This window comes from Haemaphysalis longicornis, unplaced genomic scaffold, assembly GCF_048455015.1.
Source record: "Haemaphysalis longicornis isolate Haplotype H1 unplaced genomic scaffold, Haemaphysalis longicornis Haplotype H1 scaffold_12, whole genome shotgun sequence".
NCBI lineage: Eukaryota > Metazoa > Arthropoda > Arachnida > Ixodida > Ixodidae > Haemaphysalis > Haemaphysalis longicornis.
Window position 1 is genome coordinate 69,387,936 of NW_027526225.1, and position 15,394 is coordinate 69,403,329.

Here is a 15,394-nt window from a genome sequence, read left to right on the forward strand (position 1 = left end):
CCGTCTATGGTGACGCGGGATGTTCACGTTCCATTTGGCGTCACGAGGTGGCCTACTGCTGTGCGTATGTGCGAACCGTCCCATCTGGTCATGACGTTCTTCAGCTTAGACACTAACGGTATGCTCATTACCGAGTAGTCGGCTCCCATGTCTACGAGGGCGACTACATCAAAGCCGTCGATGGCCAATTGGACATCGGATGCCGCTTTTCTTGAGTTCTGGGGCGTTGGGGCGTCGCATCTCGGCTTGTTCGTGTTGATGGTCCGGCACTGTGCGTCGTCGTCGTCTTCTCAGCGGCAGTCTGGGTCATGTCGGGTACGCGTCGCGACGTGTAGCTGTCGTCGTGTTCGGGAGTCTCGTCAGGGTAGGTCGAGCCGTAGGGATGAGGGCATGTCGGGAATCTGTCTTCGGCGCGTCCTTGCGTGGTTGGAAGGTTTTCGGTTTTTCGCCGTAGAGCAACTTCACCTCCAGACGTTACTGCTTTCAGTTTCCCCCGAGTGGGCTGGGAGACCTTCCACGGGCGAAGTCAGCATTGCTACGGCAGTTCGGCGCTTGGTACGGGTAGGGCGACTGGGAGTGGTTGAAACAACCTGGGCCACGGCTTGTTTGAGGGAGATACTAGTCGATCTCACGTGGTCGTTGGCCAGAGAGAGGGCGAGGTGCTTCAATGGAGAATCCTCGCAAACCTAGCCTCTTGTCAGGGCAGTGGCCGTAGATGTGGTCGGCGCTCCGCAGTGGTAACACAGCCGGCGATTACCGTGTGTTGGCCACACCTCGGTCTTCCTTGGCTCCTGGTTTCAGGTTACAGGGGGTCGGGTGGGCGACATTGGGCGGCGGTATGGCGGGGCCTCTTGACAACGTGTTGGAACAAGGCGGGGTCGACGAAGAGCCGCAGAGTAGGTCATAGCCTCTGGCTTGCGGGGTGCTTCGGACGGCATAGAAGTTCCCAAATCCTGCTGGACTTGTTCCCGGATCCCGTCAGTTAGGGGAGCGACTTGAGGTTGTGGCGTCGTCGTCGGGAAAAGTTTCCGCAGCTCCTCCCTCACCACTGGACGGATGATGTCACGTAGTGAGTCGGAGGTAATAGCGCCGGCACCAATCATCTCCGAAACCAGCGCATTGATTGGGAGTTCGTACTGCTTCGTTCGAAGTTCGAGCGTCTTTTCCATCGGGGTGGCCCCAGACGCGAATTCGGACACAGTCTTGGGGGTGGGGGGGGTGGTTGCGAACAAGGCACGCGAAGAGCTCTTGCTCCAGCCCTCGCATCAGAAACCGTAGTTTCTTTTCCTCCGTCATTTCTGGGTGTGCACGGCGAAACTGTGGCTTCATCTCTGCGAAGAAGTTCATGACCCCTTCGTTGTGGTGCTGCGCTCGAGTTTCCAGCGAAAGCGCTGCGCGTTCTTTTCTGACAACGGTAGTAACGGTCTTAAGGAACTCGCTTTTGAAATGAACCCAGTTGGTCAAGGAGCTCTCGTTGTTCTCGAACCAAGTGCGAGCTGAATCTTTCAAGTAAAAGAAAACATGCCGGAACGTTTCTGCGTCGTCCCACCTGTTAAAGATCTGCACGTGCTCCAGTTTCTCCAACAATTCTTCTGGATCTTCTGCGGGGGCTCCTCGGAATGATGGCGGTTCCCGCGGCTGCGGCAGGACGATTAGTGATGTTGCTTCTTGAACCATCGTGGTGGTGGCAGCGGTCGTTTAGTTGGGTCCGTGTGGCAGGAGACCAAACTCGTGCGGGAGGCCTTGCAGTCGGCCGCTGGCTCTAGTTGGACAGGCTTGGTGGCTTCCAGAGGTTGTTGGTAGCAGAATGGGTGCATACCCAGCACCTTAACCAGATTTCACGTAGCTAAAGACGACGCAGCTGTCTTGAAGAAAAAACAAGTTTATTGGAGCGAACTTGTGCTCCCCTAACAAATAAAGAATACACGGTCTGCGAAACAGCAGTCAAGAAAGTGACGTGCGTAGACTGGTGTCGGCAATTCGAATGCCGCGACATCTGGTTAGCGGAATTTATTACTCGGCACGAGGGTTTCTGGAGTAGTCGAATTGTATCCAGAAGTCTGTAGATCAGCGAAGATTATTCTTCGTTGTTAACGTTAGTTCGGAACGCTCCCCTATCAGAAGAGATAACACATGCGGCACAGAAAGAAAGAACGGAACACGCGGCTCCCTTGGCACACAGAAAACACCGAAAACACACCGGCGCACCCGGGCAGCAAAAGCAAAACACAAATAAACAAACCCCATGCATGGTTCGTGGTAATATTATCAAACCATAAGAATACACTTATAGCGCTTTCCATTGGGCGAATAGGAGAACTTCTAACTGCACCCAAAGTGCTCTCGCGAGTTCTGGCGTCTTCCAGTTGTCGGGCAAGAGCAGGGGCGTTGTGTTTCATTGGTCGAGGAGGAGCACTTTTTTGGCGCCGAGAGCAGTCGAGAGCAGTTCTCGGTGCTCCGTCGCCAGCGGCGGAGTAACAGGGAACGCCGAGGAAGTCACATGACCTCTTTTACGTCATTTTTGGTTTTATCCCCGGGTGGCGGAGGAAAAATGGCGGAATCTAGCAGCCGCGATAGTCGTTCAGTGGGTATGAAAGCAGCTAAGCGCGGCCGTCTGGATGGTGCCGCTACTTTTAGATGATGAAAGCACCACAGATTCAAGCCTAAACTCATCATCGGACAGCAGCAGCAGCAGCGACGACGACGACAATTTGACATTGTATGAGTTTATGTTCGAGCACCTGTTCACCCCGCCGGAGCAGCGATCGAAGGTGAGTCGTATCTGGAAAAGACGGCGGATGCTGTTATCGTTCGCAGCTAATTTTAGGGAGATACGATGGTGACCCTATCATGGACATGAACATCGCTCGGCTTCTTCATTCGTCGCCATGCGGAAGGCAGACACAAAACCACCGGCACGTATCTGGCAAAACGGGCGAGGAACAGCGTGCGGACAACACGAGCGCGCGAAATGTTCCGGGAAGCGAGAGCGGAAAAAGTTTGGTCACATGACTCTTGACATCACGCCCTCCCCCTCTTTTCACTGCTCCCGGAGCAGCGCGAATGTTTCATTCGCGGAACGAAAGCACACGTTCCCGTTACACCCGTGTGCTGCTCTGGCTGCTCGCTCCACTTGCTCCTGTTCTCCCAATAGAATTCGCCATTAGCTTGCGCTGATTTGTGCGAAAACAAATGAGTCGTCGAATCACGAAGCCATCTATCTCAACTAGGCCGCAAGTTGATTGTTCTTTACAAGAAAAAACTAAGGTTGTGAGGCTGTACTTAAAATCGAAGTGAGCAAGGGTCACTAAAGTTAGCAAAGCGCTAAACGTGAAGCGGATATCGCGGTCAGATTCGATTGTGCACGTTACTACAGACTGTACACTTGAACATTTTCTACCACATCTTCCTTCGACCAATTTAGATTATAAAATATTTATAAAAGTTTTCTCCAAAATGCTTCAAGGTGTGTTAATGAAATAGTAGGCCCTTATCAAACCTGCGGCCTACGACGAAGGTTCATATGCACTAACATCCATAAGACTAGGTGCCTGCTTGACTGTAGCGACTCCACGCGAGTGCCTGTCGCTATTCCTCAGATCGACCTTGAAAAAGTATCTGACGGTGTGTCACATAAATTGTTGTTCTATATTCTAGATCAAATTATGTTGGATCTATTATCAAGGAGGGGGTGTCACTGGCGTACCGGAATCGCAGCACGCGGTGATTGTGAACAAGACATTGGGAGCGCCCATTACGTGCAAAGCTATGTGCGCCAGGGCTGCCCGCTCAGCCCACTGTTGTCCTGCATTTACATTAGGATGTGATGTTCCGTGTTTCGAAGGTTGTTGATATACGAGGGTTCCACCATCACGAGTCCGAATTCAAGCTTTAGCGTATGCAGACGGAATTGTTGTTCTCTGCGAACACAAATTCAGTATATTGAAAGCTGTGGACGTAACAACGCTATTTATTTTAGTTACCGGGAGCTCGTTTCAGTGGGGAAAGTTCCTAGGGTTCAGGCACGGAGAGTGGCAGTACACCCCCGACACATTTGGCAACGTTAGTTGGGTAACGACCCCAGTAAAGTACCTTTGTGCCCCTTTCCAGTTCTATAAGGACAGTGAACCGTATTGACGTGTACGAACTCGGCAAACTCGCGCAAAGGCGAACCAGTGGCAGGGGACTTTTGTCAACCATTGCTGGGGCAACGGTGGGCAACTTTTTCTGCGTTTGTAAATTGTGGTATGTAGTGCACGTGCTGCATTGCTCTCGTGAGAGGGGGAGGCGGCACATACCCACGAAGAAGAGGAGTGTTGATGTGTCCCGCTCCTGCTTTTTTGATGGTTCTGGAGTAGAATATGCGGTAATATGATGCGGATTTAGTGCTCATCGAACGCAGAAACTGTTCCGGTCCACGCAGAGATAAACATTTTGTCGGTGAGTGGACTTTTCGGCCATTTACGACTGTTTTTCGCGAAGGCCACGCCGGAGCGCAGATAACCCTAACGCCGACGGCCGCTCCTGGGCCTAAGCGGCAGCGCTCCGAGACCATGCCCGAGGTGGAAATGGTAGAGGGGGTGGATATTTCCCCCGAAGAAGTCAACTGTCCAGGATGGCGTACGTCACTATCAAATAAGAGGAAATCCCGCCCCGAGCTCCCATCCTCGGCGGACACTTCACCTTCAAGTACAAACAGCTCGGTAAGCCGCCGCACGCCCGACCCGCGTAGCACTGCAAGGCGATTGGCTGCAGCCTCGCGGCTCCCACGTTTACCAAGGGGCCAAGTTCGTGTTATTATTCGTCCCAGGGACGGAATTCATGTGAAGAAAATGAGCCTGTACGCGGTCATGAGAGCCCTGACGACGGCGGCGAAAATCACTGAGGAAGCCGGCAAGCAATACCTGCTGTGTCCTAACCCGATGCAAAATATTTATGTACTAACGACGCCGGCTGTAAAAAACGCGGAGGCATACGCCAAGGTAAACCAAATAATCCTCGGCACCAAGCAACATGCTATTGCTGCTTACGTAGCTGCGCCCGAAAACACGTGCAAAGGGGTCGTCCGCAACATCGACGCGCACCTCACGGACATTCAACTTAAGGAGCTTTTCGTCACCGAAAGAAATCCGTCGATCCTCGAGGCCAAGCGTATCAAGACCTCTACGACTGTCGTGCTCCTCTTTGAGGGCATGCAGGTGCCGAGGTATGTCGTCTTTGGCATGTGCCTCGTCAAGTGCTCTCTTTACAAGCGTCAAGTGGACGTGTGCTACTCGTGCGGCAAGCCGGGTCACCGAGCCGACGTCTGCATCAACCCCAAGCGGGATAATTGCAGGGGCTGTGGAGCCGAAAACCCGGGTGAAGAACACAACTGTAGACCGAAGTGCGGCCTGTGCGGCGGCGGCCACGTCACCGGCGACAAGAGCTGCAAGCAAAAATTTCAAGTGCCTTTCCTCGTGCGTCAGCGCCGACGTCAGAGGAGCCGGGAGCGCAAACACCAGCGGTTGCAATCGCGAGACCGCTCCGGTGGCGGCGATGACTTCAACCACCAGGCGGGCGCCGGTGGCCTCCGCAGCGCCCTCAAGGGAGGGGCGCGCTCGCCCAGTAACAGAGGCGGCAGTTCGAATGTCGACGCCAGTTCGAGCAGGTCGCAATCCAGGATGCGATCCCGTTCCGGTGCCAGGCGGAGCCGTTCGAGCCATCGGTCGCAGTCCCGGAGCCTACGCGGTTCGAGCAGGTCGCAGTCCAGGAGACGATCGAGATCCGGACGTGACCGTCCCAGCCAGCAGGTGCGCCTGCAGTCTCCCTCCTGGGCTGATCGAGTCCAGGGCGGGCGGAAAACGCCGCCAACGTCGTCGACGAACGCCCAGGTAACGCCTAGGGCACTGCCAGAGCATATCAATAACAGGATAGACGAAGTATTGAGGGAAAACAAAGAAATTAAGGAGCAGCTCGATCAGCTCACACATGCTATCACCAATATGGCCGAGGAAAACATGAGACTTAAAGCCGAGAACGCCTCGCTTAAAACAGAGAGAGATCAGCTACAGTCGCAGAGGGAAACGACCCCATCGCGCAGCACCAAGCGTAGAATGTCTCCGTGCTCTCGGGGGGCCGAGGGGGAAGACAAACTTGAGGCCGTCATGCAAGCCTTGAGAAGGCAATCCGAAGACCTCAATGCAATATTCCAACGTATGGCCACGATGGAGAGTACCATGGCGGCACATATACCAACTAATGCTGCACAATCTAACGGAGCAACAGGATTACCTCACTCGGCGATATGCCCAAACCCAAACGGACCCTGCAATGGCCAGTAAAACAAAGAACTTTCACATCTGGCAGTGGAACTGCGCTAGTTTCAAGCAAAGAAGAGCCACATTACAGCAATATTTAGAATCGCAACCCGAGAAACCCCAGGTAATCCTCCTACAAGAAACGCTCTGCGAAACCCTTACAATTCCAGGATATCGAGTCGTCGCGGCTGGAGAGCAAGGAAAGAGAGGACTTGCCACGCTCGTATCTACGCAAGTTTCATTCCAAGAGCACGTGCTCAAAATCAATTCGGCCAAGCTCGAACACATCATGATCGAAATTGTCCCCAATGTCAAGTGGAGCGCACGGCTTTTCATTCTCAACGTTTACGACTCCCCGTCTGACTATAAACAACCTTTCAACACGTTAATCTCCAAGGCTGCAACGCTAGCGAGGGACATCCCCATTGTTATGGCAGGGGATTTCAACGCGGCGCACGAGGCCTGGGGTTACCAGAAAACAACGGTGCAAAAGAATGGTTCTAGGCTCCTACAGGTGGTCACGGACTGCTCGTTTAACTTGATCACGGACCCCCAATTCCCTACGCGGATTGGGACGTCCGTGACAAGAGATACAACACCGGACCTAACCTTCATAAAGAACATTCAAGAAGCGACCTGGCGCAATACCCTAGAGAACTTAGGCAGTGACCATTACATCTTGGCCACTACCCTTCAGATGGAAGCGCAAAAGCCCAGGCAACACAAAATCGTTGATTGGGACGCGTTTCGCAGGATCCGTAAGGAAGACCAAACTGAATACAAGACACTGCAGGATCTTCTCGACAGGCTTAAGGCGGATGTCGCGGCCGCCACCAAAACCGTCGAAGCCCCACCAAATATCACGCAGATGGACGCCAGAGTCGCGAATCTGCTTGAAGCAAGAAATTCAATTCAAGCAAGATAGCGCAAGCAACGACTCAATAGACGACTGAGGAAGAAGACTGCGGAACTCAACCGCAAGATAGAGGAACACGCACTCACACTCAATACTCAGAAATGGGACGAGATCTGCGCCCTCACAGACGGTCGCATGCGTATGGGTGGAAAGTGGAATCTACTCAAGAAGCTCATCGATGACAAACAGTGTAAAGGCAATCAACAACTCGCACTCGACAAACTCATGCACAACCTGCGAACGTCGGGCATGACGGACGAAAATATTTTCGATAAATTAGCTAGCATCTACCTCTTTGTGGGTCAGAGCTCAGACCAAGACTACCCCGAATACCAAGGAGAAGAGAACGAGGTTCTTGACCGCCCCATCACGGAGCAGGACGTCTGGGCGGCTCTGCAGGAGCTGAACAGCCGTTCTGCCCCGGGGCCTGATGGTGTCACGAACCGCATGCTGCGTAACCTCGACGCCAAATCGGTCAAGACCCTCACGGAAGAAGCGAACAAGGTCTGGACAACTGGCCAAGTTCCCAAAAGCTGGAAAGAAGCAACGGTCGTCATGATTCCCAAACCGGGTAAGCCCCTAGAGCCCGAGAACATGAGACCGATCTCGCTGACCTCTTGTGTCGGCAAAGTCGTTGAACGCGTGGTCAATGCAAGGATCTCACGTCACATCGAGCAAGAAGAGATCTTCCCGCACAACATGGTCGGCTTTAGACCCGGACTGTCCACGCAAGATATCATGTTGCTTCTGAAGAACCAAGTCCTAGAAGTGTATTCGAGAGATGTCAGGGGAATTCTAGCCCTCGACCTCACAAAAGCCTTCCACACGATTCGTCACCAATACGTGTTGAAGATGATATCGAAACTTAACCTCGGCAGAAACTTTCACTCATACATAAGATCCTTCCTCAGGGACCGCACGGCCTTCTTCAAACTCGGCCAGGTGCGGTCGAAGGAGTACGGACTCGGTCCGAGGGGCACCCCGCAGGGAGCAGTACTGTCTCCGCTGCTCTTCAATCTCGTTATGCGGGACCTGTCCCTCGAGCTGGGACGTATCCCCGGAATCAATCACGCTCTGTATGCGGACGACATCACGGTCTGGAGCCGTGGTGGTTCGGAAGCTCAGACGGAAGAAGCCCTGCAAACGGCGCTAGACATCACAGAAGAGTACCTTCAGGACACGGGACTAAAACTGTCGCCGGGCAAGTCGGAACTCCTATTATACCGGTCCAACCGTAAGGGCGGAGCGGGGCAACCGCACCCCAATCAAGCGGCCATCGAGCTGTGCACGAGAGACGGCTCCGTCATAGCGAAGGTTGATGTCATAAGGATACTCGGTATGCTCATTCAAAGTCGAGGGAACAACACCAAGACCATCGAGAACCTGACCAGTAAAACGGAAGCGACGATCCGACTCATGATGCGCGTCTCCAGCCGCAGGGGTGGCCTCTCCGAGCGCAACCTCCTGCGACTGTACAACGCCTTCCTAATGAGCCGCATTAACTACGTGGCGGGTGCCCTCGACAGGTCCCGCACGGAAGAGAGTAAAGTCGATACGCTCATGAGGAAGAGCATAAAGAGGGTGCTCTGTATCCCCTTATCCGCAAGCACGGAAAAGTTGGAACAACTCGGCATCCACAATTCACTGGTCGAAATCGCAGAAGCGCAAAGAACCGCGCAAGAACAGAGGCTGCTTTCCACCAAGGCCGGCAGGAAGATTCTTGGAGACATCGGCTACCTGAACGAAGATTTTGTGGATCACACTGCACAGATCCCCGCAACGGTGAGGGAAACGTTCCGGGTAGACCCGTTACCGAGGAATGTACATCCCCAATATAACGAGGGGAGAAGGCGAGCCAGGGCCCGAACCATCTTACAGCTCGCAAATACAGGATCGGCCAAAGCTCTGTTCGTGGATGTCGCCCAGTACGGCCGCTCGGGCAGGTTTGGCATGGCAGCGGTGGATGTCAAAGGAAACCTCGTCACCTCGGCGTCCTTCTATGCACCAAAGGCCACTACGGCCGAACAAATCGCCTTATCTATCGCCATGACGGAAACCCGGTTTAAGCAAATCTACACGGACTCCCGCTCGGCGGCAAGAGCCTTCCTCAAAGGAACTATTGCCAAAGAGGCAGCCAGGATTCTACAGGGAAGAAAACAAGAGACTTTCCATAACATCACATGGTTCCCGGCCCACATGGGCCACGGAGTCCACGACACCCTCCCCAACGCCAACGAGTTCGCTCACGATCGCGCGCGAGAAACCGTCTGCCGCGGCGATCGAACAGGCCGAGCTCCCGAGGCCCCCAGAGAGTTCCAAGACGCATTACTCACGTTCAACGAGGTAGTCACACACTACCAACTTACGCGAAGAATACTCCCGCTGGCCCACCCTGCTCTCACACACCCACAGTCAGCAGCCTTTAGAATGCTTCAGACCGGTTCCTTCCCAACCAGGAGCCGGTTTAGCTTATTTCACCCGGAAATTGACCCTCACTGTCCTCTCTGCGACGCAGCTCACTGTAACTTAGAACATATGCTATGGCAGTGCCCGGCGTTACAAGAGGACGCCGAACTCATCACAGAGGAAGAATGGACCATGGCGCTCCACAGCGAAGATTACTACACACAACTCCGGGCTGTCCAGAAGGCCTGCGTTAGGGCGGAGGTCCTAAACCTCCCGCCACCCGCGCAGGTGCGGCCCGCGTCTACTCTAGACGGTCCTCTGGGCCGCTAGGTTTGACCTTCCGGACCTAATAAAGTTCAATGTCTGTCTGTCTGTCTGTCTCGTGAGAATGTGCAAAGGCTGTATCGGGTGTTTGCAGATTTTGTGTTGGACTCAACGTGGGAGAGGTGCAGCCGTACCAATCCACTTAGCAGAGGTAAAGGTGGGGAACCGCGACCGCCACGTTTATTTGTGCACCAGCTATTCTTAAGGGATCTAAGAGCCCCTTTTCTACGCACCGTATGTCAACTAAGGCTGGGCTGGGCACTGCCTGGCTATTTTGTCACGACAGAGTACCTGTCGGGGGTATATTGCGATTTTTTAATACAAGAAGTATTTGGGAGTGTGTACTTTCTGAGTGCAGGTTTTCATATAGATTAAGCACAGTGAAGCGGAAAACCCTGTACGGTGATATTGTGGATATTGTCTTCCATGTGCCCTTGTACAGAGCTACGTACTGTGGAGGACCCAGCCAGGATCTGCTCAAAAGGGTGAAAAGAATGCAAGTACAGCCTGGAGTGAAGTCTTTTTTCTTTCGCTACACGCTGGAACATTACTAGTCCGGACTTTTATGGAAGAAAGGGGGCTTTTTGTGCCATGGGGGACAGATTGCTTTAGCTGCAAATTGCCGGAGGCGATATACCCCGTTTTTTTGCATTGTTGGGAGGGCGTATATTTTTGGGATGTTTTACAGAGGACACATTGCAAAGACTTCCCGATACACCCTCATGGCATAAGGTATCTCTCCGTAGACAAACAGGATGGAATGCCCTATGAGTTAATTATGGGACTGCGCCTCCACAGCTTATGGCGCTCCCGCACGGCAAGAGTGTACAGCGACGTAGATGCCAGTTCTTCAAAGCAGTATTTTAGAGAAAGTGTAGTTCGTTTTGTGGAGGTTATTAAATCCCAAGATGTCTCGCCTGTGTCGCTGCCAAAAATAGTTGCAGCTTAGTAATTGAAAATTTTTTAAAGAACTTAACTAGCCCTCAGTCGGGCCGCCTAATCACGTTGTTGTATGTAGTTTACGCACTTGATCTATGATTTGTTGCGTATTGTCGAATCCAGGCAATAACAAAAAGGGCGGTGTGGTTCAGCGGTAGCGCGTCGGGTTCCTTGTGTATCATTGCAGGAGTCGGTTGTTTAACCCTGCTTGCACCGACGTTTTTTTTATTTTTGCGCTCTCTTTCAGCAGTTTGTCCTTGGGGAGTATTGGAACTGGCAACGAGGGTGGCCGATTTACCGTTCGTCCCTTCACATTTTGTCCCCAAAGGGAGTAATGATTGTGGCAGAGGCCTTTAGTCCCCTAGAGTATGAACTTTTAGTCCTTTTTGCCTAAGAGTGCTGACCCAACCCAAACGAAACTCCACATTACCCGCTAGCTGATCGTGACCCTATATTTAAATAAAACTATAACAAACACAGAGCTGATAGAAAACCACCACTTCTCACATAAATAATCTTATTATCTCCTACACATTCATTCAGCTGGCCTGTATGCTGCCGTGCATACTCTCGACAACTTTCACGTCAGCCACACACCTCCCGGCATGCAGCCCGGTCTATCAACGGCAGAGGCCGTGCCAACGGCACTCCATAAAAACAGATATGAGGCTGCAGGCCGCCCTTTTCCAATTAGCCCCTCATCTCCCGGCGTGTGGTTCGGCCTAGCAACGGCTGCTTCTGTGGCAACGATACAGCGCCAAGACCGACTGCGCTTGGTTTTTTGGAACACCCATCACGAACTTCGATGACGCAGTTCAGTGAATGCAAGATTCGCGAAAAAAACACACGAGCCGAAAGTAATATTATCACCTAGAAACACACAAAGTCTTCGCGCCCCAGCATGCCGCTCATAGTGGAATTCCAAATTCAATAATGACGAAAGGTTCCCGTAGAGTTTTCGCAAAAAGAGGAATGCGGAAAACCTGAGTTTGACTTCACTAAATCTACGCCCGGTTTATTGTGGGAAGAGTGAGATGGTGAGATGTTGCGGAAAGAGCTGAAGACGTGGGTAGGGAAGACAAAAGAGGCATTTATGTGGAAGAGGTGGTCAAATATATTGGTAATTTTCAACGTATTGTGCAGATAGGCGACTAATTTTCTTCGGAGCGCGCACGCTTGTGGTGCGGCAGGCTGTACGATTTCGGAAATATCATCACCATTCCCATGAGTCGTAATGTTTCTGCTTGCCCTGTTATCGCTATCCTCCTAGTTAGGCGTTTTGCAGTGAAGGCCAAATGCTCGGACATTTGGGTGATTTTGAGATCAGCTCTCCTGTTGCTCTGTAGGAGCACGGCGAGCATGTTACGTGACTGATCACTGGGGATACATGTTTGCCTATATTTAGGTTTATATTAACTTATCCCTGAGGTTACTCTGGTTGTTGTCCTCAAAGAGCTTGCTGTAAAGGAGCGCCATGTGTGTAATCCCACATGTAACTTGAAAATGGATGTAATGTGTCGCTACAAACGAGTTTTTTTCCTAATGGGATAGTTTAGTTTTTATCTGCTGATAATCTAAGGCGTCCTTCATTTCTGACAGGCTGGCATTTATCTTTCATCCCTTTGTGGGATGGCCCGGTGTTGTGCTTCCATCATTTCTGGTGGGAAAGGCACTTTGGTTAGATGCTGTCACCTCCGAGCAGTGCTGATGACTCTCTCCGCTGAGCATGCTACCACCGACAGGACGTAGGACAAGATTCACTGAGGAGGCGCGTCACAGCTAAAGTCTTGCTATTTCTACTTAGTCTCCCCTGCAGTACCGTTGCCGTACTTCCCACGCTCCAGTTGTCGTTTTCCATATTCCACATTCAGGTGGGGCCTCGTATCTGGCTGCCTGAGTCGTAGCTTTTGGTTTGCAGCCAGTTTTACGGTTTTACGGTAAAATATTGCGGTAAAACTGCCTATTGCATTTTCTGCCTGTGTTTTGAACAAATATTTGAACAACAGCTAATTTACAATAAAAGAAAGGCTATTTAACAATCCGAAACTCTGCACGAGTGCCTTTAATGAGAGCATTCTTAAACGTAGGAAGGCACAATCTGTGTTAAAACTAATAATAATATTAACATCCGAAAGAACAGTTTATTAAGGATACCTGTATTCTGTGTTCTTTCTGTGCTTAAAGCAGCATCTTCGTTCGTGTACTTCAGCAAAAGAATAATAATAATACCTACCTGGTTCTGTAACTTGAATAAAAGTTGGTTCATATCGCCATTGGAGCACATCCACAAATATTCCTGTCAGAGAATGCATATCCGTACTTGCACCGGTAGAAAAAAGCAGATGTATATACTGAGCACAAGTTCAAAACCGTCTCTGAGTTCAATTTACCTTCCTTTCTTTGTCCTCGAGAAGCGAACATCTTTGTAGGTTTCGTACAGTACATAGTCAAGCTTGCAACGTAGCACGGGCACCTTGTGTTCTTTGTAACGCCCTTTTATAGTCCAAATAACATTGGTTGTGTTCCAAAACTGAAATTTAAAAGAAAGTTTGTGAACCCTGCATTATTGCCAGTACAACTGGGGAAGCACTTGGCGAACCACTGCCGTTAATGTGCTACGTGGAACGACGGAACGTGTGATAAAAACGTTGACTGTGGTTGATCGTGGCTAAACCAATTTGGTCGATGCATACCTTTGTTTACGCGCCGAGAAAGAGCAGTGAACGTGCACAAAATCGCACTGCAAGACAAATCAGAGACACTGGATCCAGTTCGTCTTTGTACCATTTTCTTAAGCCACGCGTTGTCACTCTTTCCCTTTATTTCCGTCCCCGCACCATAGGTCTGCAGGCTCACTAACGAGGGCCCTCACCCACCCTCCACTCGCCGCTCATGAGTGAGTGGTGAGTGAGCCTCGCCATGGATTGGTACTGGCGAGTGAAAGTGCGATTGAGTGCGAGCACCACCCGCTGTAAGCCCCACTCAACACTCAAGATTGCGAGAGCAACTCGCGTCAAGCCCCGGTCACCACTCGCGAGTGCGAGTACCACTCGCGGGGAGCCCTGCTCACCACTAACGAGTGCACGCGCTCTACTCGCGCCATTTTCACGGCTCACCGCAGTGAGCACTACTACTAAGCTTGTACTCGCTTTTGGTTATTCGTAACAGGAGTCGCTAGCTGCGATTGTTGCTAAAGGCGGGATTTCTTTTAGCTTCGGAAATATGTCGTCGCTAAGATCCTGCTATGGGGTACCACAAAAAGAATTATCTGGTGGCGTGCTTATTTAGGAATATGATTTGAATGACCTTTTGACGTAATAATGCACTAATAATGTTCGGTTTTATTGCTCATGGGAGGGGGTTTGCTGCACACAGTCCCGTGCGAGTGGAGATGATGAGTGGTGAGCGCGAGCACGAGTGAGTGCGAGTGGTGACGGCGAATGGTGAGCCTGAGTGAGCGCGAGTGGTGATTGTGAGCGCGAGTGTGCGTGAGCGCAAGTGAGTGCGAGTGGTCACGGCCAGTGGTAAGCGTCACCGCGAGTCGGTGCTAGTAGTTGAGAGAACGTAGTGACGTGAGTGAGAGCAAGTGCGAGTGGTTAGGGCGACTGGTGACCGTGAGTGTAAGAGAGTTCATGAGGAAATATATTTTTCTTCGTGAGTGTGCGTGAACAGCGTCCAGTTTTGCCGAGGCATCCCCCGCACCCGTCTCTCCGAACGAGCGAGTGTTTCTTGGTTTTGACTGGTCAACCGCAGAAAGCGCTGCCTTGGCGTTGGTTAGGTTTCAAGGTCAGGTTGGCGCTATGAGCAACGAGCCCTGTTTGGTTACGTACATGGAGTGAGACAGCTTTGCTTGCGTAGTGACTTGCTATAGAATAAAACGGGCAAAATATTTAGACATAAACATATGACGTAGATTGGCGTCTGCTACTGCTGCATGAAGGAATCATTTGATATACAGGAAACTTATCAGTATTTTTCTCACGCAATTCCCCATTTTTGCTGCCTTGTGTCCATTCAGGGAAGGTTCTTCCGCGCTGTCTACGTCTTAGGAGGGGCAGCAGCTCGTGGGCACGCCCGTCGGCTCATGCGCTTGAAGACGATGAAGCCTGTGCCCAACTTGTTGTTCGTGACAGAGTTACTAGCCTAGTTCGAGTGCAAGAGTGCGCGACGGCTTTGCTTCTGCGATGACCAGGCGGGGCATAACGCCAGGGTCTGCAGGACACCCTCGTGTGGCCGTTGCCTGTTGCCTGCGCTGCCCTTTGCCGTTGAGGAGGTGACTGTGTAAGCACCGACTGCACCTAGCACATACGCTGCAGCAGCAAGTGACTTCCTATCAGTTCCCTTTACAACAGCCGAGACACACGTGTCCCCTATCAGTGTGGTGCGTGTGGACGACTTTCTCACCTTTCTGGAGAAGTGTTTGCAACGGAATTAAAGTAAATGCCTAGGGAGGACTCGAGAATCGGCATCGAGGAGGCGTGCCCGACCACTTGAGACAGCGCTGGTGTTAGTG